The sequence below is a fragment of the Silene latifolia genome, chromosome 11 (genome assembly GCF_048544455.1).
Source record: "Silene latifolia isolate original U9 population chromosome 11, ASM4854445v1, whole genome shotgun sequence".
Taxonomy (NCBI): Eukaryota; Viridiplantae; Streptophyta; class Magnoliopsida; order Caryophyllales; family Caryophyllaceae; genus Silene; species Silene latifolia.
The window spans coordinates 63,659,088-63,684,058 of NC_133536.1; the positions used below are offsets into that span (position 1 = coordinate 63,659,088).

At 40.2% G+C, this 24,971-nt stretch overlaps 1 non-coding gene across 1 annotated transcript; it reads left to right on the plus strand.

The window, feature by feature from the left end:
• The first annotated feature begins 11,573 nt into the window (after nucleotides 1-11,573).
• LOC141615834 (small nucleolar RNA R71) lies at nucleotides 11,574-11,679 on the plus strand. Its single transcript, XR_012530229.1, has one exon. It is a non-coding gene; the product is annotated as a small nucleolar RNA R71 (small nucleolar RNA).
• The last annotated feature ends 13,292 nt before the right edge of the window (nucleotides 11,680-24,971 follow it).

Below are 24,971 nucleotides of genomic sequence, written 5' to 3' on the forward strand. Positions count from 1 at the left end.
ATAATGAGAAGATATAACTAAGTATATAGTATTAGTGAGTTACGAGGAAGTAACATTTGTCTTAAGAGGAGTAGGATGCGATAAAAGAGATTTTTATAGTTGTGCATATGGAAATATAACTACAAGTTTGAGTCTGGATGTAGAATAAAAGATTGATTCGTGTTATGGGTGATTTTATTAAAGGTCATGACCGTACTTGTAGTAGTTCGATGTTTAGGAGTGTGAGAATATTTCACCGGTGTTGTGGTTGGATGATGATTTTATGAGTGTAAGTAAACTTCGAGGACGAAGTTCCTTTTAAGGGTGGTAGAATGTAACATTCCGTTTGATGTCTATGAGTGTCTCGATTTTGGATTTGATAGTGGATGGTATTGTGGAGCTAGCAGCGTTAGAGGATGGTAGTTGGTTATGTATGGAGTTGGTGTCATGAGAGATATATATGTGGTGGATACGATATCGTGAGTCATGTTAAGGAAGTAAACATAGTTGGTGGAGTGGGTGTTAAGAGTTCATGTTTTATGTTTGGTCGAGTTCTTGAGTTCTTAGCTATGTAGTTGTGTCTTAGTCAAGTTAGTAGGTTTGTTTTATGTATGGGTTGAACTTCGGGGACGAAGTTCTTTTTAAGGAGGGAAGACTGTAATACTACGGTTTTATGAGTCTATGGGTACTCTATCGAGTAGGCCTTACTCTGTCGAGTAAGGATGTGTTGCGGTTTTAAAATAGTTTCTGACCTGTTGGGTACTCGATCGAGTAACCTTGATACTCGATCGAGTAAGGGGGCACTCAACGAGTACCTCAGCTACTCGATCGAGTAGCTAGGTTGACGGGTTATGTTTTGACGGGTTTTGTTAATAACGCGGATTAGTATATATAATATGTCGTCATCTTTAGTAAACACTTTTATAAACCTAATTCAGTCAAAAAGGAGATTGAAACTACGTAGTTCGCTTCATCCGCATTATTGGCAAATCCCGGAGCTTGAGAGGTCGGATTTTATTGTTCTTTATACCTTTGTGATCCTTGCGTCGAGGGTAAGATCTACATACCAATTTTATAGTATTTCTTTAAGTTTCGTTAAACCCTAATTTTGGGAACTGGGGGTTTTTATGATTTGTTAAGGTTAGATTGTGATTATGTGATTATGTGATAAGAGAAGGATTTGTAGAGGAGAGGTTTTGAGACAGCTGCTAGATCGTCTGATGATTGTGTTCTTTCCAGGTAGGATTTCCTACTCAGTATTAGTCCCATAATGGGATATTGGTTGGTGCGCTGTGTTTGGTTTTTTGATATAGTAATTGTATTGTGATTGTGGTTGTGATCGTTGTCTATGGTTCGCGAGGCGTGGCCTCGGCTGAGTGGGGTCACTTGCGGGAGTGGCTTCACGCCCTAGTTTTGCCTTCTGTGGAACCCGCCACAGAAGGGATGTGCACATTAATGGACAGGGTTATCGCTCACTATGTGGAGCGGGGATTTGGTGGGTACGGCTGCGGTCCCCCACTGGCAGGGCTGGTCCAGTGGACAGTCAGTGATTGAGATTGTTGGGATTGGCGTGATTGTGTGTGTGTGACGGTTAAGCTGTCCGTTTATCTTATTGTTGATATATTGAGTTGTGTGATTAGTACTGACCCCGTTTAAATGTTTTAAAAACTGTGGTGATCCATTCGAGGGTGGTGAGCGGTTATTGAGCGGTATGATATGACGCGTATGGGATAGCCGGGATGAGTCATCACGTGGCAGTTAGAAGTCTTCCGCTTGTGTCGACGGTGTTTTGTAGCTTTGATAGTTTTAGCAAAGAGACCGTCCGAGAATCTTGTATTTCTTTTTATCAGTTTGGAATTGCTATGTAATCACTTTAAACTTTATTTACTTTTAAAGTTGTTTCGTTATTGTCTTATGAATATCATGCCTCGGGTAACCGAGATGGTGGCATCCTTATACCTGAGTGGTCCTGGTAAGGCACTTGGAGTATGGGGGTGTTACACGCTCACCCTTGTCACCAAAGTACGTGGTACCCAAGAAGTACCACAACCACAACCGCGCCTCCTGCGCGTCAACTCTAGCCTCAGCCTCCGGACTCGCCAACGGCGCCGGAGCGTAGCCCACCGCTCTCCCCCTGAAGTGATCCCTCACATATGAGCTCGCGATCAAGTACAGAGTGCTGTCAGAGGGCTCGGGCAAAGCACTGCCAATCAAACCCATAACTGCGGGGGAAGACAATTTCTCCGGCGTCTCCGGGAACTTAACAGGCGTCTTGCCACAGGGGAGGCCCGATATCATGGCAAATTCCTCTAAGGTCACACCGACATCCCCAAACTCCATGTGGAACGACGATGTCGTGTCCCAGTAACGGTCCAACATGGCTCGGATAAGACATAAGTTCGACCTAATCGAAGCCATGTGAATATCCCGCCAAGCAGCCACCAACGGCCCCAAAGCCGACCTCTCGATCAGCGCCCTCGTACCGGCTCTGAGAACGTCGTTGATACGGTCGTTATGTACCAAAAATAAATACCTAAATATAACTAACAGAAGCTAGTGATAAGTAGGGTCGATCTCCACAGAGAGGCAAGGTATCTATCTGAAAGTCCGTTTATCTAAGTCACAAATGGGGGTTTTAAATTTGGTTTTCTAAACTACTAAAGATCAAAGGACAAGAGAAATAAAGCAAGAGCAATAAAGTGAGAAAATGAGATAAAAGTGATCAGATAAGAGAGGTATGTCAGGATTTCGGTTCACCATGACAGTTTATCGACTCAGTAATAAATAGCCTAGACAATCTACTGTGAGAAGGGCAAGGGAAAGGTCCCTCCGGTCCGCTATCCACCCTAGATTTCCACTAACTTAACTTCCTTCCTCATTAGGGTAGTCTACTATTCATAGCAGGTCTGTTTATTCCAATCTTCCGATCCAGGAACAAAGTTAACCAAATTAATGTTATTTAGAAGCGTGCACTCAACTAAATATGTTACAGTTATATTGCTATGGTGACAGATTCTCACATGTAATTTAACTAGTCTATTTACTACATCGTCTCAACACTACCATGGATCCCCTAATCCTAACATAGGGAAATTAGCTACTCATGTTCTTAATACAATCAACAATAATAACAATAAGCATACTAATTAGAGACATAATGAAGGAATAATAATAAAGCATAAACTAAATAAGAGAGCAATTAATGAAATCAAACAAGGATTAAGATTAAGATTAAGATTAAGAGAGAAGAAATATTACAATCCAAAGAATCCGGCGTAAAGAAAAATCCACAGTAACTAAGAGAAAAGCTAAGAGATTAAGCAGTGATTAAGGAAAGTTCAGAAGTGATTAAGAGTACCAAAATATGTGTAAAGCGTAGCTAAGAGATTAAGAGATGTTTTATAACCTAATGACGACTCTCTTATATAGGAGAATAAAAATTAACATAAATAAACCTATCACGGATTACTAAAACCCGTGTAAACTAGCTAGTCACTCGATCGAGTTCTTTCAGACCACTCGATCGAGGACTTCTACAGCAAAACTTCTCTATCGAACACTTTAGGCTCTCGATCGAGTATTCCGATAAAAGCACATTTCGATCGAGCATAATAATCTCTCGATCGACCTTCAGTTTCTGCCAAACCACTCGATCGAACTCCAGAACATCTCAATCGAGTACTTTCTATTGAGATCAGCACCAAACTCGTCATGTCAGCTTCCATTGGCCTTCCTTCACGCATCCCGAGGTACGACTCTCACTCTAATATCTCCGTCTCCTTACAATGCATGCTAAATGGGACGAATAAGGGACGATTCCGCTACTTTCGGGTCCATTTCTGCAATTAAGACAAAACAAACCAAAGTAGCCAATTCGGGGCATTTTGCTATACAAAGCGATACAAAAAGGCATAGAAATCCGTGCAATAAGAGGCTAAAAAGTCTATATAAATTGCACGTATCAAATCTCCCCAAACCGAACCTTTACTCGTCCTCGAGTAAACTAAATGCAAACTAATGGAACGGATATGAAAACTCAGAGCTAGCTATAACCTGTCCACTTAAACCATTTAATGCAATCAAAATTAACAGTTACAGCTACAACAGTCAATACGCAAACGAGTTGTATGATGTCTATAAATAAGCTGACCTGTCGACCTTGCAGGACCATAAAAATCGGACTCTCACGGGTCACTCTTCTCTCATGAAGCAAAGGGTGAAAGTATATGTGAAAGAGAGAAAAAGAAGACTGTCACTGAGCTAAACTGCGACCTACATAACATGCATGCAACAAAAATGATAGACGATTCAAGCACCATACATACATTCCAACCAACAATGTGTTGGAGCTAGTGTCCTCCACAGTTAGTGTGATAACGTATATAAATCTCTTATAGGTTCACAGGGTATACTTAGTATTTTATCAGTTGATTAACGTTTACTAATAACGGTTGGCTTGCTAGAAGTTTGACGTTATTATCATACTGATGGCGGTGATCAACTGGTCCCTAAAAGTCACACCTAAAGGATGTGTTTGAGAGATATGATTATATGAAAATATAATCACATTGATGCCTTATAGGACTAAAAGGTTAGTCCATGAATTTGACTAAAAGGTTAGTCAATGTGATGATGAGTCGATTATTTAATACAATTAAATAATATCAGCTGAGACGAATTAACTGTTAATTCGTAAATTGAATATAAACTGTTATATTTAATTAATGTATATAATGTTAGCTTAAACGAATTAAGATGTTAATTCGTAATTAAACATAAACGGTTATATTTATTTAGTAAATTATAAATATGCGATACATTTTATACAATATGATGACAGACCGATATTAATAAATCGACTACAAACTGTTGTGTGTGGACTTATTAATACGTGACGACATAAATGACAATTGATAATGATACACATTTTATACAATATGATAAGAACCTAAAATAAGATGATTTTCTCCTCATTTGTTTGGTTGTTACACGTTTAAAGGGGAGAAAAATAAGAAAAAGATCTTCCCCTCTGTTCTCCTTTTGGACGGTTAAATAGGAGAGAGGGTAGGATCATTTTCACTCTTTATTTTTTACTTGAGACTCTCATCACAAAACCCTAAAAATTATTAGGAATTAGGGTTCTCTTTCTAGCAAGGAAAAGGCTTTTCTCGGAGCATTTTGGGTGCAACGATTAGGAGAATATCGATCTCGATATTAGTTCTTAGGCCAAATTGCTAGGACCGGAGGTTAATTCTAATCTCTATTCTTTTGTTTATGCATTTCGTTTATGACTCGTAATTTCATATTTCATAATTTCGTTATAATCCGAATTTTCTTGATGAAATATACCGATATCTCTAACACAATGTCCGTCACAGCCGAGGGCTTACAAAAGATATGGGAGAGTGAGGTTACGGGTAAGAAAAGGCAAAACAGATTAGGGAAATGTGGAGGTAAAGCGTCAAGCTAGCACCTAAACAGGACCATTTAAGACTATCCAATTCTCAGCTGTCTAGAAATCAAGCACAAACACGCCCTTCCATCGGCGCAAAACTCACTACCCAATACACAATCTCCTCAAAAAGATATAAATAAGAACGGAGGAGTAAGACCGTCACAAACTTCCCTTTTTTAACACGGTCTAATTTCTATTTCAAATTCTCCTTTTTCTTTTATTTCTTTTCTATTTTTTTTCACTGTTCACGTTTTTTTTTCATTTTTTTTTCTCTTTGTATTTTTCATCCTTTTCCATGCTTTTCTCATTTTCCTGCCCACATTTCTTTCTTTTCTACCAACTCCATATAAATGAGAACAAACCAACTAGCAGTAAGAAAAATATACCACAAAAATTACACTAAACTAGCTTGACAGGCAGGCTTAATTTGGGGTGTAGCTAATGGGTCAAAAGGCTATTTTTGGCTAATGTGGAGCTAAATGGGTGAAAATGAAAAAAAGGGGGGAAAATTGTAAGCACCTCCCTGCATGTGACACCGACCACAAACCCGAATGTATGCAAGCAACAAGCAATCGAATTTTATAAAAGTGCAAAAGTGATGAACATGTTATGCAAGGAGTACTACTCTCAATTCCTACATGAACTAGTCATGAATGACACCAGTTATATGGCTCTAATAACTCAGAAATTGTAAGGTAGGTTGCCAATTTATCAGGTCAAGTCTACACAGTCAGCTATATTTTCAACATTAACTCGTAGATATGCGCATGACTAAACTAATAACTGCCAATTAGATGCAAGGCTTAAGTGATAAGACAAGTTAAAGTGCAGTTTCATCATGGAAATCTACCGTTCCGACTCAACCTATATGCAAAATGAAACGTGAATATTTTTTGAATTTTTGAAATTTTCTAATTTTTTATTATTTTTGATGATTTTTTTGAAATAAATACAAATGCAAGCATAAAAGCAAACGTGAATGCAAAGACAAATGCAAAATGCAGACTCAAAGGATGCAATACCCTCCCCAAACAAAAACGGACAACGCCCTCGTTGTCCTCCAGCATACACCAGCAGATATACAATGGGAAAGGGATAAATACAACCAATAAATGAATGAAAAACAATAAATAAAAAGGAGACGAAAATAAAGAAAAGAGCAAAAAGTATATACAAAAATGACGAACTTCCCCAAACCAGCCAGAAAACTGGGGAAGTGAGTAGACCAGCAGCTACTCGTCCCCCTCCTCTTCCTCCTCTACCACCACGAAGTCGGGATCCCACTCCTGCTCCCTCCTCCTCCTCCTCAGCTGTGTCCGCCTCGCTGGCTGGCTGTGGGTACCCCTCCGCCGGGTACCGGTAGAAAGAAGGGTGTGGCCAGCCCTCAGGAATGGGGCGTTCTCGTCTCATGTGATACTCGTATAGAGGGAACAAGGTAAGTGCAATGTCCCGCTCCATACGAGCCTGCCTGGTAAGACACTCGATAAGCAAACTGTCATGGCGCCCTTGGTGAAGGACCTCGAATGCCTCAAAGGGTGGAGGAGGAATAAAATTAGCCGGGTAGATCGGCTGTGTAGAAGAAGGAGTGGGATTAGGGATCGGTTGAGGCGTGGGCATGGAAGATTGCCCAGCCTCGGTAGGTGTGGATCCCTGTCTAGTCTCAGGTCTCTTCCACTTCTTAGAAGCGGAAATAGTAGGAGGTGGAGCGAATGGAAGGTGGTAGAAGGTCAAAGGTGGAGGCAACCGACCCCTAATAGTGGTCAAAGGGACAAGACGGGGTAGGGTGGTGGAAGATAAGGTCTCGGACAAGGAACCACAAATCTTCCAAGTCCGCTGGTCAGAAGCTAGCCAAAACATAGACAACATGGCAGAAATATCGAGGTACCTATCAGTATCTACATGTGCCAGCTCACGAGGGAAGTCGGGGAAGATAGAATGGGCAAGGTAGGTGGCTATGCCACCACAGACAATGGTGCCCGACTTCTTCTTACCAACAATGTTAAAATACTGAGCAATCAAATAAGCAATGTTAAAAACAAAGGGGTCCTCGCTATCAATGTTCAGATAGCCCCCAAGAATAGACAACTCAACATTATTAATGTTGTTGGGCTCTTTACGGCCGAAAATCGTCCCACCAATGAGACGCAAAAAGTAACGGGCCGGGGGAAGGTGGACATGAGCGAGTTTGCGCTCCTCAAAGGCTGTCTGTGCCAAAGTCCTCCAAAGAATACGTAGGACCTTCCTAGGAGGATCTGACTCACCGTGGGAGGACAATCCTAACCTACTACCAAACTCAGCTAGGGTCCAGGTCGTAGTCCGGTTAGACAACCGGAAGGAGACACACGAGCTGTCTCGGTCTGTGGCGTAGGCAGTAGGAGAAAAAGTAAAGGAGCTGAAAAACTCAAGGGTCAGCTCCTTATAGGTCATGGCACGCATAGTGATCAATCCAGACATCCCCGTCCCGTTCAAAATCTCAACTACAGGCTCGTAAATACCCAACTTCTCAAGTGATTTCCGACACAAAAATTTAGTCGAAGCAAAGTCACAGCTCTCTAGGTCAAAGAAACGGGTACGATGAAATGCATTAACAAAACGTACCTCAGGATAGTCAGGATGCGGGTCAGGAGACTCATTGGCACGGAACGTGACACGTCCGGCAGCAGGTGTGCCTCTCCCTCGACCCCGTCCACGCCCTCCAGTACTCGAAGAAGAAGCTCGTCCGGAGACTGAGCTGGGTACCAGGGCAGCCCTATAAGCAGCTGTGACAGCTGGTGACGACGCAGCAGGGGTCGTCACCGTAGAAGAAACGGTATCAGCAGTAACAGTAGTGGCAGCAACAGTAGAAACCGCAGAAACGACGGTGGCAGCAGCAGGGACCACCGTCTCAGTCAGGGATAGGGCAACCGTCGAGCTAGTCGAAGGCATTGTGTTACTATCCATCCTAATCAATCAAGTAAGGACAAAAACTAATCAATTTAGCAATTAAACACAAATTTCCCCTAATTCATCACGGATTTCCGAAAAATTCGAACCCTAGATGCCTAAATCAGGTCGAAAACAACAATAAATTAACAAAAATGAAAGGGGAAAACTTACTTGATTGATAACCCACAAGAGAAAGCAAGGAAATCGACAAAAATTGCAGCAAATTAGTCGAATAAAAATTCGACTCGCACAAACCCTAATACCCAATTTGAACCGCAATAAATACGAAATTGAAAGGGAAAATTGAGGGTTTTTGTGGAAAATCAATCTATAAACACAATGTGGGTGGTGATTTTGGTAAAAAGGGAAGAAAAAGGAGGAATTGGGGGTATTGTCGAAGGGTTTATCGCATAAACTTAGAGGGAGATATGTTAGAATGAAAATAGAAGTTGAAAAGAAATACTTCCTGCGTTTAATAGGCATAGTCACTCGATCGACTGATTTGAAACCACTCGATCGAGGACTTTAACATCCACTCAGCTCGATCGAACAAGAATCCCCTCGATCGAGAACTCCCTTATTTCAACAATTCGATCGAGTGACTTAAACCACTCGATTGACCTCTTTTCCTAGGCAATCCTCTCGATCGAGTACAAAAGTACTCGATCGAGGTGTTTTCCTATTGCACACGTCCCAATGCGACATATCTTCCCCAAAACTGCATAGAAACACGCAAAAACACTTTTCGCAAATACCAAATCACAAAAATGACCAGTCTATATTCGGTTTTCGCTAAAACTAACTAAGCTACTGTCTAATAGTCTAAAAACGCAATTAAAATGTCTATTAGAAATTCAAAATTACAAATTAATACAACGGGGCATTCCCCGCTTATCGTCCAAAACACTTTAGTAGCCCACAAGAGGGCTTCTGACTGGAGGAGGTCCCTTCAGCACCTCGGACCGTCCACTTTGATCGCCACGAGGTTGAACTCGAACTGATAGAAGGAGAATAGTTGGCATCCACATACGCCCTAACTTTCTTCTTCTTTACATTCCCATCTGCATTGGCATTTCCATCAGTTTGATTGACTTCAACTGTACTTTGACCGATAGCATCTCCAACATCCACTCTATCTGTACTTACAACAAGGAAAACAGTAGAATGGTCCTCCTTTCCGCTCTCAGTTGGAGGCGGAGGTGTTACAAGAGCAGCGCAATATTCAATATTCACAGCTGAAGTGTCTGTATCTGGGTTAATAGAGGGTAGGGCATTGCAAGGTTGAACTTGCATGGGAGCCCTACGAGATTTAGACTGATGAAATTTTAGCTCCTCATCTCCTACCTGGAAGGTAAGGGTCTTTCCCCCGATGTCAATTATTGCGCGTGCAGTAAACAAAAATGTTCGCCCTAAAATAATAGGGGTGTGAGTTTCCTCGGGGATATCTAGAACCACAAATTCTACGGGAATGAAGAATCTCCCGATCTTGACAGGTATATCCTCTATAACTCCTAGTGGCAGTGATATACTACGGTCGGCCATCTGAACGGTCATATTAGTACAGTTAAACTTGGTCAAACCTAGTCTCTTAGTGAGAGACAAAGGTAAGACACTCACGCTAGCTTCTAGATCGCATAGCGCGTTATCAATCTAGTGGGTCCCTATGTGACAAGGAATTGAAAAGCTACCCGGGTCTGATTGTTTGGGTGGTGTCTTATTCTGAACTAAGGCAGTCCCTACTTCAGTCAAAGCCACTGTCTCATGGTCATTTGTATGTCTCTTACGCGATAAAATTTCTTTCATGAATTTCATGTAAGAGGGTACCTGGGTAAGCAATTCGGCGAAAGGAACGTTGACGTGAAGGCTTTTCAGGATCTCAGCAAATTTCCGGAACTGTTGGTTAGCCTTGTTGTTCTGCAATCGCCTTGGAAAGGGCACCGTGATAGGAATTTCGACCCCTCTATTCCTTTCTTCTAATGTCTCGACAGGTTCAAACTCATTTCTGTTCGATCGATCTCTTTTACCTCTCGATCGAGGCCTTGCAACAACTTTTTCACTTGATCGAGCATTATCAGCTACTCGATCGAAACCTTCTTCATCAGCATTGCTCGATCGAGGCAAGATTTTACTCGATTGAACATTTTTCCCAGAACTTTCACTCGATCGAGGAGTTTCAGCCTCTCGATCGAATCCCTGATTATCAACTTTACTCGATCGACCCTCAATTCCACTCGATCGAGTAATATCTTCAGCAATTCTACTCGATCGACCTCCAGAAATCAGTCGATCGAGTATTTTCTTCGGATTAAGCATAGTTTCATCAATGGATGACTGTTCACCATCAGCAACGACATCCTCCGGGTCTGATATGTCCTCAACAGTTGACATTTTGGGTCCTTCATAAGAAAGACCACTACGCAAATTAATCAAATTTATCGTCTCATGCGGATTCTTCTCAGATTGAGATGGTAAATGACCCGGCTTCCTTGTAGATTGGCTAGCGGCCAGTTGAGCAACTTGGGTTTCGAGTGACATAATCGATGCTTATTTTTGTTGGTTGCTCATCTGCATCTGCTTAGTCAATGATTGAATCATCGACTTCAACTCAGCTAACTCTCTAACTCCACTAGAAGAGGCTCCTTGATGCGGCGATGGAAAGGATGGAGGATTTTGAAAGCCTTGTTGAGCTTTGTGAGGAGGAACATAAGCTTGTTGCTGCTGCGGAGGAGGAGTAGGATTAAGCACATTCTGACTAGTCCATATCAAGTTGGGATGGACTCCACTTTGATTATTATAATAGGAACCTCCTCCTTGCCTATATTGCTGAAAGGCAAGGACTTGCTCCTTCTCTGTTAGACAGTCAACAGCAGTGTGACCGTCATTACTCCCACATCTCTCACAAGTAACGGTTTCCTGTCTGGTCAACAAGTGAATCGTTTGTTGATCACCAACAGCTTGCAACTCTAATTTATCAAAACGGGCATTCATGGCTTCCAACTGAGCCACTACAGCATAATCAACTGAATAAACTGTGCGAATACCATCTCTCGGGTTCCCATACTCAGCACAATGGGTAGCCATCTCCTCAATAATTCCCCATCCTTTGTCATCATCATTTTTCTTCTGAAATCGCCCGTTAGATGAGGCGTCCAATATAGCACGGTGGTCGTCATACAACCCATTATAGAAATGGTTGCACAAGAACCACTGATCAAAACCATGATGAGGAAGAGATCTCACCAACTTCTTGAAACGACACCAAGCTTCATAAAAATTCTCATCAGGTGCCTGCTTGAAACTTGTAATTTTTCCTCTCAGCTGATTGGTACGTTGTGGAGGAAAGTACCTTTTAAAAAAGGCAAGGGCAAGAGTCTCCCCGGCAACGACACCAAAATTTGATACGGTCGTTATGTACCAAAAATAAATACCTAAATATAACTAACAGAAGCTAGTGATAAGTAGGGTCGATCTCCACAGGGAGGCAAGGTATCTATCTGAAAGTCCGTCTATCTAAGTCAGAAATGGGGGTTTTAAATTTGGTTTTCTAAACTACTAAAGATCAAAGGGCAAGAGAAATAAAGCAAGAGCAATAAAGTGAGAAAATGAGATAAAAGTGATCAGATAAGAGAGGTATGTCGGGATTTCGGTTCACCATGGCACTTTACCGACTCAATAATAAATAGCCTAGACAATCTACTGTGAGAAGGGAAAGGGAAAGGTCCTTCTGGTTTGTGATACCGGCTGCAGTACGATCAAGATCAGTGAGCCACTTACGGGCTCCGCCGGTCAAAGAGAAAGGAAACAGGACTTCCTTAATCTTATCCTGGGTCACTCCCTTAGTGGCGGGAATGGTAGAGCAATAGTCAGTAAAGACCTCCATATGTTTTCGCGGATCTTCACCCGCCACACCTCGGTACATATTACGTTCGACTAAATAAATATAGGACGGTCGGATGTCAAAAGTATTGCCATCCTTGGTCGCAAGCTTGAAACCTTTAGGGACCGAGGCAGCTGTGGGCTCTGAGTGACTCGCAATATTAGGCATCTTTACTGGCTTGATAGCAGAAATAGAGTTGTTTTCTTCACAAGACGGATCTTCTGCAAACAGAAAATGTTGTAGCCCGGGTTCAAAAGTACTTAAGACTTCCTTTTGAATCTCCCTTTGCAGTCTTAGTCTGTGCCGAAAGGATCTCTCTGGCTCAGGATCAGCAGGAACTAATTCTGACCTGTTAGACCTGGGCATACACAACACTGAAGGAAATAAGTGAGAACCGTCTCAAGGAATAAAAATTCCCTGAGACGGAAGAGACAAACAAAACAACACAGACAGACAGGGCTATTGCCTCCCTGGCTATGGCGCCAAAATTTGATACGGTCGTTATGTACCAAAAATAAATACCTAAATATAACTAACAGAAGCTAGTGATAAGTATGGTCGATCTCCATAGGGAGGCAAGGTATCTATCTGAAAGTCCATCTATCTAAGTCACAAATGGGGGTTTTAAATTTGGTTTTCTAAACTACTAAAGATCAAAGGGCAAGAGAAATAAAGCAAGAGCAATAAAGTGAGAAAATGAGATAAAAGTGATCAGATAAGAGAGGTATGTCAGGATTTCGGTTCACCATGGCAGTTTATCGACTTAGTAATAAATAGCCTAGACAATCTACTGTGAGAAGGGCAAGGGAAAGGTCCTTCCGGTCCGCTATCCACCCTAGATTTCCACTAACTTAACTTCCGTCCTCATTAGGGTAGTCTACTGTTCATAGCAGGTCTGTTTATTCCAATCTTCCGATCCAGGAACAAAGTTAACCAAATTAATGTTATTTAGAAGCGTGCACTCAACTAAATATGTTACAGTTATATTGCTATGGTGACAGATTCTCACATGTAATTCAACTAGTCTATTTACTACATCGTCTCATCACTACCATGGATCCCCTAATCCTAACATAGGGAAAATAGCTACTCATGTTCTTAATGCAATCAACAATAATAACAATAAGCATACTAATTAGAGACCTAATGAAGGAATAATAATAAAGCATAAGCTAAATAAGAGAGCAATTAATGAAAGCAAACAAGGATTAAGATTAAGATTAAGAGAGAAGAAAGATTACAATCCAAAGAATCTGGCGTAAAGAACAATCTACAGTAACTAAGAGAAAAGCTAAGAGATTAAGCAGTGATTAAGGAAAGTTCAGACGTGATTAAGAGTATCAAAAGATGTGTAAAACGTAGCTAAGAGATTAAGAGATGTTTTATAACCTAATGACAACTCCCTTATATAGGGGAATAAAAATTACCATAAATACACCTATCACGGATTACTAAAACCCGTGTAAACTAGCTAGTCACTCGATCGAGTGCTTTCAGACCAATCGATCGAGGACTTCTCCAGCAAAACTTCTCGATCGAACACTTTAGGCTCTCGATCGAGTATTCCCATAAAAGCACATTTCGATCGAGCATAATAATCACTTGATTGACCAGTTTCTGCCTAACCACTCGATCGAACTCCAGAACATCTCGATCGAGTACTTTCTACTGAGATCAGCACCAAACTCGTCATGTCAGCTTCCATTGGCCTTCCTTCACGCATCCTGAGGTACGACTCTCGCTCTAATATCTCCGTCTCCTTACAATGCATGCTAAATGGGACGAATAAGGGACGATTCCGCTACTTTCGGGTCCATTTCTGCACTTAAGACAAAACAAACCAAAGTAACCAATTTGGGGCATTTTGCAATACAAAGCGATACAAAAAGGCATAGAAATGCGTGCAATAAGAGGCTAAAAAGTCTATATAAATTGCACGTATCAGTCGTAGAAACCCAGACAAGTGTAGAAGCCTGAGAAAGTCCTCAGGGTACCAATCTCCTGGAATCAAAGAAAAATAAACAACGACAGAACACCTATTCAGGTCTGAAATGTCAAAAACGACAAAAACTCGGCCAAGCGGTAAAACTTACCAGGCCCTCGTGTGCACGGTAGGAGAGGTGGGTGTCTAGCCAAAGCAACAACTGGCTACCGTCAAAACTCTCAGCCCAAGCAGGGGCCGCCCGCAGGTTCAACCCCCGCGGGGCTGTAACCCGTCTAGCCTCCCAACCCGCGACGTGAACGTCGTCCTCAACTGTCTCTGCCCTACGTCTCTTCAGCCCACGAGACACCACACGATGGAGAGGAGGCCTCTTAACGACCCTAACGACGTGCTGCAACTCCCGTCAGGTCGGCCGAGGACCCCTTCTCCTAACAACCCTCCTCCCGGAGGTACCAGCCTCAGACCCTGTCTGAGCTGTCCCAGCACCGGCAGCCTCAACAACGGGCTCCTCCTGAGCCCTAGCGGCTCCCTCAGCACCAACAGCCCCAACAACGGGCTCCTCACGAACCTCAACGGCTCCCACAGCCCTGGCAACCTCCTCGGCGGGCTCCTCCTCTTCCTCAGAAGCGTCCTCTACTACCACCTCAGGTGCACTAGCCGGAGTACTAGCCAGCCCAGTCCTAAACAAGTCCTCCAAAGTCTCAACAATGGACCCAGTAGGCCCCGAACACTCCCCTGCAATCAAAGGCAAAACAAAAACGTCAGCCGAAATTTCGGCATTACGACGGCACAAAATGGACAAATAAAAAAAAAATAAAAAAAAAACCGGCAAAACAAAGCAAGGGCAATGCCGCCCGAACCTAACCAAACAAAAAATTCACAAAAACCGCACAAAAACGACTCGCCCTTCTTTTCAAGCAAAAGACGAGTCAAAACAACAACAGCAAAAACGGCACCTCGAGACCCACACAAGGTCCACCAATAACCAATATATTCCCGACACAATGGGGTATTTTCCACGGCTCGAAAAGGCAATTTTACGCCAACTCAGGCACAAACGGGTCAAAATTTCAAAATACGACCACGACAAAGCAACGTGATTTTACCACGTCTCAAAAATTGACCTAAACTACCGTTAGGGTCCATTTCAAAACAAACTGGCTCAATTTGAGCTCAAACAGACGCTTATTTTGTCAGACATAAGACCGTCGTAAAAGGCAAAAATTCCAATTTTGCCCACAATACCCGACAAAGGTTCAATATGGCAAACACGGTCTTCCCCGACTACAATACAACCTAGTAGGGCACACAACTCAAGCAAACAAACTTGACATCGTGAAATGAGATGGTTTCCTCGTCTCATTCACGTTTTGTAAGCACATGGAGCGGGAACGGGGACCAAAATGCAAACTAAAAGCACCCCCATACTCCTAAACAGGTTTCTAACCTAATGCAATCATCAATTTAACTCAAAAATGGCTTAATCTCAAACGGCCAATTCAATTTTTGAGGGTTTAGGGTTTTGCCCTAATTCAATCAACAAAAAGACCAACAAATTCAAATGGATTCAAGAGGATTTACATAACTTGAGATGACATGTTGGCAATGGCACGAACTCAAGCAAGAAAAAGACCCAACAATGGCGATTTTTTTGTTTGTTTTTGTCGAATTTTTGGAGAAGACGAGTTAGAATGGGGAGCAGCCTGATCTTGCGTCTTTTCTACAAAAACAGGGAAGCTCCCTTCTATCGCCAAAGGGCTCGCGCCTCAATGGGGTGTCCATTTGCTTTTTCAGCGAGATTTTGGGCTTTGGCCCAATTTCCCACACAAACTGTCAAATTTCAACGACGGCAATAAAAACCGTCATTTCAAAAACAATAATAGTGAAATTCAAAATTCATTATTTCATCAAATTTCAACGACGGCAATAAAAACCGTCATTTCAAAACAATAATAGTGAAATTCAAAATTCAATATTTCTTCAAAATTTCAAACGACGGCAATAAAAACCGTCAGTCCAAACACAATAATAGTGAAATTCAAATTCACTATTTCTTCAAATTCCCACGGCGGCATTAAAAGCCCCCATCTGTCAAAAACAAAACCGATAGCATGATTCAAACCCGCTATCCCCACAAACATTCAATACAAACACCGAGATTCCCCAACAGGATATCGGAGGCTTCCTCACGAAGCCCGCTAATTCAAACAACTTCCTGAAATAAGCCCATCCAATGCGGCTATTTCCACGGTCGATCAATCGACCTTCGATATGGCTGGCGAGCCATACAACGCACATGGCTGGCGAGCCTTACAACGCATATGGCTGGCGAGCCTTACAGCGCACATTCAATATGTCTGGCGCGCCTTACAACGCACATTCAATATGGCTGGCGAGCCTTACAACGCACATTCAATATGGCTGGCAAGCATCACTACGCGTCGCGGCTGGCGAGCCTCTTTTATATACGCACCGTGGCTGGTGAGCCCCTTTCATATACGCACCGCAGCTGGCGGGCCTCTTTCATATACGCACTGCGGCTGGCGAGCCCCTTTCATATACGCACCGCGGCTGGCGAGCCCTTTCATATTCGCAACACAGCTGGCGAGCCTTTGTCCGCAAACAAGATACGATTCAAGGACATATCCCGAAGATGCCTCAGGTATGACTCCTTCTTATGGCTGGCGAGCCTTTGTACGTAGTCTAACGGACTTTAAACGACCCGCACGGACAGTCGACAGACTCTAAACTGTTCTCGGCGACAGGTCCGTGGCTCGTACCCTCGAGTCCCCTTGGCGTCGCCCTTCCCGACGGCAAGTACTTGGCCCGAATCCTTTCGAGCCGCCTCGACGTCGCTTCGGTCTCCAGGTTATAATCTTCGATTGACCTGGGGGCTCTACTTTGACTTTCGCCCTGTCCAAGCCTCAGTCAAAGTGGGGGCTTTGTAGATACCCAATAGCTGTTGAGTCTCCAACAAACCCCCGATGATTATCGGACTACAACATGCGTAGGAATCGCAGCGTTTGATCGACAGTTTGTGTACAGCTATACGTCGGAAAACTTGTAACGATTTCGAAAACAAAACTTTTCAAAACTTTTCAAAAGTACCTGGAGTGTTTAATGCATGCCGACGGGGTCACAATGACACTAATTAGAGTCAAAACCGACACCGGACCAAAAACCGACTCAAAATTCAAATCCCGACTCCAACAACGAGTCAAACAGAGTCATACAATAAAAACAAACCATTCAAAAGCTTCCATGTTAAGATTTCCCGGAATCCTAAATGGTCAAGTACAAATCAAGTTCTTCCAAATCTTAGGATAGAACAAATCATGATTACACTTGTGTGATAGCGACAAGACACCTCGAAGACGTGCGAGATGGCTCGCGCCTCTTTGAGCAGCCAATGCGGCCACGTCGCTCAAAACACACACAACCACCCATTTTCCTATAAATACCCCTCAAATGCCACCATTTGAGAGTTACGCGAGAGTCCGCCCCCTCGTTTCTCCCTTAAAATTCTAGACTCGACTTCTCAAGTCACCAACCGACACAAGTTTACGACCTACCGATCGTAAACACAAGCCTTACACATTGTTTGGTACCGTCATCATGAATTAAATCACTTGACCGACCATCTCGACCACTACACCATCACTAAACTTAACAAAACACTCTTTTACTTACTAAAACGGTTTTCAAACCGAGTTTTCCGGCCAAACAAGTTGATACACTTTCGTCGGTTTCTCGTCTCAAGCCTAGCATGTAAGTATGAGGGTGTAAAAATATTCTTTTATCATGTTTTTCATATGTTTCATGACTATAACATGCTAAATCATGCATAACATGGTCCAAAACATGGGAAGAATGAGCCAAAACCTGATTTTTGGTTGAGGCAGAGGCTACTTATGTAGCATATAGGCTCGCGCCTAAAGCACCCTGCTCAACCTAAATCCAAACCGTGTTTGGTCTCTTCATCTCCTTCATTTTTATTTCATATTTGTAATCGGTTTTTACCATTTCAAATATTTTCAAACCTTTTTTTTGTTTATGACAAGTTTTTAACCATAAAATATTTTTCACCCTTGGTTCCTAATACCATGACGGTTTAATCCGTGTCTCGGTGATAATATTTGGTAACTTACATTTAAACGATATTTTAAAACCTTTTATTTCATTGCTTTACATTTTGTAGGGTATTTTAAAGCCTTTCTCATTTCTTTACATTTTCAAAACAAATGTATTAGTCACCAACACAAAGTCATCCTTGGTTCCAAATGTTGGAATATGTGTCCTCCGACAATAATGCGATCACAACTGTTGATCATGATGATCACATGTTTAAGTCTCATTTTAAAGAATACAATTGGGAAGTAATATTTTACTGTCAACTGGTCCACACATATCGGTAATGATTGGCTGACTAGAGTTTGACATTACTGTCGTACGACGGTGGTGATCAGTTGATACCCTTAGGTCATACCTAAAGGGTAACACTCTTAATTGATCATTTAATTGATCGTATGACGATACGGATTAGTTAAATTACTTAAAATTGACGGACGATTTTGGAAGTAATATTTACGTGTCTCATTGTAATTTGATTAAATAAGATACGGTCTAAGTAATCAAATTGTTTTAATTACTTAGATGAAATTATTGTTTAAGGAAACAATTGCATTTGAATGAATAAGTTATTATAAATACAAGATGTTGTGATTTATAATTGGTAAAATATTTTGGTACAAGTAATTATGAATTACTAAGTCGATTTTTGTATATAACGTATTTTTATTAATGCGTTGATTTTTAATATGTTAAAAATACATAACAATTTTATGTGACATGTGACATGTGACAAATTGACAAAAATAAAATGGAGTCCATTTTATCTATATGTACCGAAATTAAGGGGAGGATTAGGAATATATTGTGTTGATTATGTTAGTGGTAAACATAATCATTTCCTTCTAAACCTAGCCATGCAACCCTACATAATCTTGTGAAGACCACCTTGTGCATGCATTGGTCCCTTCCTCCCCATGCCACCCGGTTTTTAAAAGAGGAGAACACAATGGTTTTTCTCCTTATTTTTACCTATTATACACTACCAAAAGAGTTTAGTGTATCATTCATTCATTCATCTAAAAATTAGAATTTTAGAGAGATAAAATCTTCCTTCTCTTCCCTCTCTCTTAACCGAAATAATTGAGAGACCAAATAATATTTTTGGGTCAATTTTTATACAAAATTAATATTGTTCTAGTAATAATAATATTAATTTTATTAAGTTGTTATCTTGGGTATAAAACCTTGGGAGGGATTCTCTACTTGAATCCTTGTTCATCCACTTAAGGAGGCTCAAGAACAAGTGAGTAGGTGAACTCACTTGTGCCCATATAAACCGAAATATCAATGTGAGATGATGATTTCTTCTTTAAATCTTTTATTGTTTGCATGCATAAGATCATCTTTTAATTTTATGACTAAATTAAAATTATAACATTATGAATATGTTGAGTAAAGAAATATAGATTTCTAACAAGCGGTATCATGAGCCTTGGTTGTTTGCATGCAAATCGGTTATAATTTTTCCGAGTTATACGATTAACATATAAAACTTGTAAATTTGTGTTATTATGAAATATCACGAAATAAATTATGCATGTTAAAGTTTCTGATCCTAAAATGTATTTAGGATATTTTGGTTAATTTATGGATTTTTATTGTTCATCTTATATAATAATGGCATTAAAAATGTGATTTTATGATTAAAATGTCATTTTCGGACTAAAATTAGCTAAACTTCGAATTTTACAGTGAATTTTGGATATGTTTTCACATGTATTATTTTTAGATTACCTGTAAATTTTCATAATTTTTGGAGTTCTTATGCTCGAAATATGGATTTTTTATGATAAAAATCGAATTTAAATGAAAAATAGGTTAATATGAGATAAATTTCTAATCTGGTCATATAAATTTAGTATGTTGTCACATGAAATTTTACAAGATGTGTGTAAAATAATAGGCTATATTGAAGTCGTTATGCATGATTTATGAATTTTTGATGAAAAATAGCATAAATAGTGACTTATTTAGTGAATAATTGCTAAAACATACTTCATGACTAAGGAAAAATGTCACATATTGCATTTTATTATCTTTTTCAGATCTAAAAATTGAAAAGTTGATGAATATAATTTTTCTCATGTTTTTATGATTATAATTGATAAATCCGATAAACCGCAACATAGTTTTTCCGATAAATATTTCGAAATTTTAACCTAAGTTTTTTGAACATTATGAGTGTCATGGTATTTTTCCAGAATGTTCATGAGTTTAAATTTCAAAATTTTGAATTTATTTGAATTTATTTGAAATTTTTTAGTGATTTATTTGAAGTTTATAGCATTTTATTGTAATTTTGGGTCTATTAATGAACAATTTTAAGAAATATAAGTTAATTATAGTCAAATAGTTAGTGGAGACTAATTTTGAGTCCTAAGAAGTTAGGGTAATTAACTTGTGCATAAATATGAATTTATGTAATTTATTGTGATTTTAAAACGTTGAATCACGCAAATTCGTAAAAACCGTTAAATATACGATATTGGCTCCTTAAAGGCGATTTAGCATAAAATTGGGCATGTTCATACATATTAAAATGCTGCATTTTATTTATGATTGTCATAATTTTATTTTATGTAATTTTATTTTATGTAATTTTACTTAGTATGGCCTTAGTTTTTAATTGGTATTACCCGAAATGTATGAGAATATCGATTCGGTTGTAATTTATTGGGATCTCGTATCACCGTTTTGTAATTTAATAGATTTATTTTTATTTTAATTACAAATGTATAATAGGAAGTTATGTAATTTGTTATGTAATTTTATTATTCCGGAGTTCCTTGAAGACGGTGTCCACAAGAAGGCGATACATAAAGACGATGTTACCTCGAGATGCGTGCTAATACCGAAGTTCAAGGGACCAATGGAGTTGGTTTCCGAATATGTAATAGTTAATTAGATTTTCTATTTTAGGAAGGCCATACTAGGATTTAATTTATACTTTGCATTTTTATTTATATGTCACATGCATCGCTAAATCGCCATAACTAAAACATGCATCATCATTTAATCGAGTTTATCGACCGTGTCAAATACAATTATCGTAGTTCACCGCTTTAGTTCACTTAAAACGTGATAGATAATAAATTGACATGACCTCTCGCTAAAATAAACAATTGAGACTTAGCCTTACCATATAGTAGAAACCATGAAAACCTATTTCGCGAGGGAGTGCACTCGGCCACCCCGGGGTACAAACCTTGTTACGTAGGGGAAGTGGGTGATAAATGTCTATCCACCGAATTCGTGTTGATGAGGGTTTCATCGGCTACCCCGTGCCCAAGTTAATATGGTTTTGGATCATGGACACATTTATTCGAAATTTGGATTGAACTCAACAAAAGTTTTTGATAAGGGTTTCATCGGCTACCCCGTGCCCTTATCGGATGTGTTTTGGGCTATAGATAAATATTAGAGTAATTTTATCGACCGAGAGTTCTAAAAGTAGAATCGATTAAAGAGTTAGTCCACCGAGTTATATTGATAAGGGTTTCATCGGCTACCCCGTGCCCGAGTTAATATGAATTTGGATCTCGGAATCATTTATCTAGTTGGGTAGAGGTCACTAGAAAAATGCAATAAAACTTGTTTAAATTAAATTTTTACGAGTATTATTATTATTAAAACGACATTTGTTTTACTCCTTCTATTTTGTTTTGTAGACCGCTTCTATTTCTCTTAACCAATGGCTACTCCAAATCCAAACGCCACACCTTTCGCTAATACTTAATGGCTCCGATCCTTCATGGATCGTTGTAAACTTGAAAAGAATGGGTCAAATTTCTCCGATTGGGATGTGATGTGACCATAATTAGCGCATATTTAGCCCCCGAATTAGCCTTGTTCTCATGCTTTTTAGTGCATATTTGGGTCATTTATTATCTTTAGTTCTTTGTTTTGCATACTCTTTGAGATTTTGATCCCTTGGTAGGAAAGGAGTGCAAATCTTGCATTTTCATGGCAAAACGAGACTAAATTGATCGAATCCGATGACCAAGCATCAAGGAGAGACAAGATTAGAAGGCCTTTGTACATATTATAGTAGATGAGCAATGTTGAGAAAGGATCCTTGAGTCCCCAAGGAAATCCCCAAGGAATTTATGAAGAAAAGGGAAGAAAAGCAGAAGAAATCTTGCTGAGGAACAATCCGTGCGGATTGTCTACAATCCGGCCGTCCTCCGCATGCACAATCCGTACGGTTTCTCCCCAAGACGCTCGGGTTTGCCACCACCACAATCCGCCCGGATTCCTCCAAAACCGCCCGTGTTCCACCGCCAGAATCCGCCCGTCCCGACTCCAAAACGCACGGATTCCTGTACAGCACAATTTCGTCTCCTCCAAGCTACAAAGAAAGAAGCCCTTCCTTCGAAAAATACCTGCTCCTCCTTGCTCAATCTAAAAAGTGTAATTACTAGTTTAGCCCTTAGTTAACCCTAATGCATCCCCCTAATTTCCACTATAAATACCCCATTAGTCTAATTAGAAGAGCATGTTCTTCTTATCAATTCTTAGAGTAGTTAATACCAATCAAATCTCTCTTTAGTTTTGTAATCAACAATTAATCAAGTTTTAATACAAGTTTTATTTCCTTAATCTCTCTTTTGTTCATCCTTTATTTTGGGTAATTGAAGATTATTTGGTTTATTATTGGGAGATTGACAACCTCTCAATCAAGCATCAAGTACTTCTTTTATCTTTGCTTTATTATTGGAATCATTAGTAGGTATAACCCTCTTAATCCCTTTTTAATTATTGTTAATTAATTTCATTTGTTCATCATGTTTCATTTTGTTGGTATGATTGACAACCTTGCTAGCATGATCAATGATACGGTCGTTTTGTACCAAAAATAAATACCTAAGTTACTACTAACAGAAGTCAGCGGTAAGTAGGGTCGATCTCCACAGGGAGGCTAAGTTGCTATCTATCTGTTTAATTCGGGTCCGTCGGGTGTCACGAAAAATGGGGGCTGAATTGATTGTTGAACTAAACTAATAGGCGAGAGAGAAATGAATGTAAGAAATTAACAGAAAGAGAAGGGAAATATGCTAGGAGTCGGTCCACCGTGGCAGCTATACTATCGGGAATACTAAGGCGATTAGACTATTGATAAGAAGAGCTATGGTCGTCACCTTTCGGTCCTTAAACCGCCCTAGGGCGTAAACAGCTTAACTTTCGCCCTCACTGCAATACCCTATTGTAATTAAGCAAGCCTTCCCTTCCAATCTTTCGATCTAGGTTGGGGTTAACTAAATTTATGGTCTCCTGCATGCATTCATTCGACCGGATAACAATTAAATTGCCTAATACAATTCATATCGCAAGACTAATCTATATAAGTCAATTAAAACATCGCTACCACGGCTTCCCTAATCCTAACATACTAAGGGATTTAGCTACGCATAATTAAAGGGAAACAAGAATTAAAGAAAGAACAAATAATAAACATTAAATTAAATTAAAGAGAGAAAAGGGAAGAAAGGATTACTGAAATAAATGATCCAGAAATGGAAGAACAAGAGTAACAGTAGCAATAGCCGAACCAGAGAGAAAAGGAACGAAGTAAAGTCTGTGTGAGAGCGTTTACAATGACATACTGACTTCCTATTTATAAGAAAATAGGATTAGCTAAACCTAATTGACGGAAATTAACTAAAAAGTCCAAGCCCGTCAAAGATTGTTGCTCGATCGAGCACTTAAGGCTCTCGATCGAGTGATATTCCTTAGCATTCCTCTCGATCGAGAACAATTCCTCTCGATCGAGGACTTCTTTCCCTTTAATCACTCGATCGAGAAGAAGAAGCTCTCGATCGAGCAAATGGGCTCTCGATCGAATAGAAATAGTTCTCGATCGAGCACTTCTCAGCGCGTAATTCCTGCTTCGCGCACTGAACTTCAAACGGCTGCCATTCCTTCGTTACTTGGACAAATAGGGAGTGGTTGGTGGCGTTGGAAAGCTAAAAGGATAAGCTTTCACCTCCAACTGGAATCACCTTAATAACTGTTGTAGAACTCGAGATATGGCTCTTACAAGGAGGAACTAGCAAATTGAAGCACTCTCTTGGCTCGCCTAACTTCCTTACTCCAATGCGCATCTCAAAATAGCACTTTCCAAGCTCCAACTCAACTCATCTCCTAAATGCATGCGTAGGGACATGTTTTAGGCTTGATTCCGCATCTCTAAGCTCATTCCTGCAATTAATACAAGAACTTCCAAAGTATGCAATTCGGGGCATATTCGTAGCATAAAACCACGATAAAAGCATAGAAATACGTGCATAAAATAGGCTAAAAAGGCTATACAAAATGCACGTATCAAATCTCCCCAAACCAAACCTTTACTCGTCCCCGAGTAAACTAAAATGCAACTAAAGGAACGGAAAAAGATAACTCAGAGCTAGCTACAAATGCCCACTTAAGCCAATTTAATGCAAGCAAACTAACACCTATAGCAAATAGTCAAATGCAAACGAGTTGTAAGATGTCTATAATAAAGCTGAACCGTCGACCTTGCAAGACCTTTAAAATCGGACTCTCACGGGTCACTCTTCTCTCATGAAGCAAAGGGTGAACATATATATGTAAGAGAGAAAGAAAAATAGTCGCTCACCTAGACTACGACCCACATAAACATGCATGCAACCAATATGATAGAC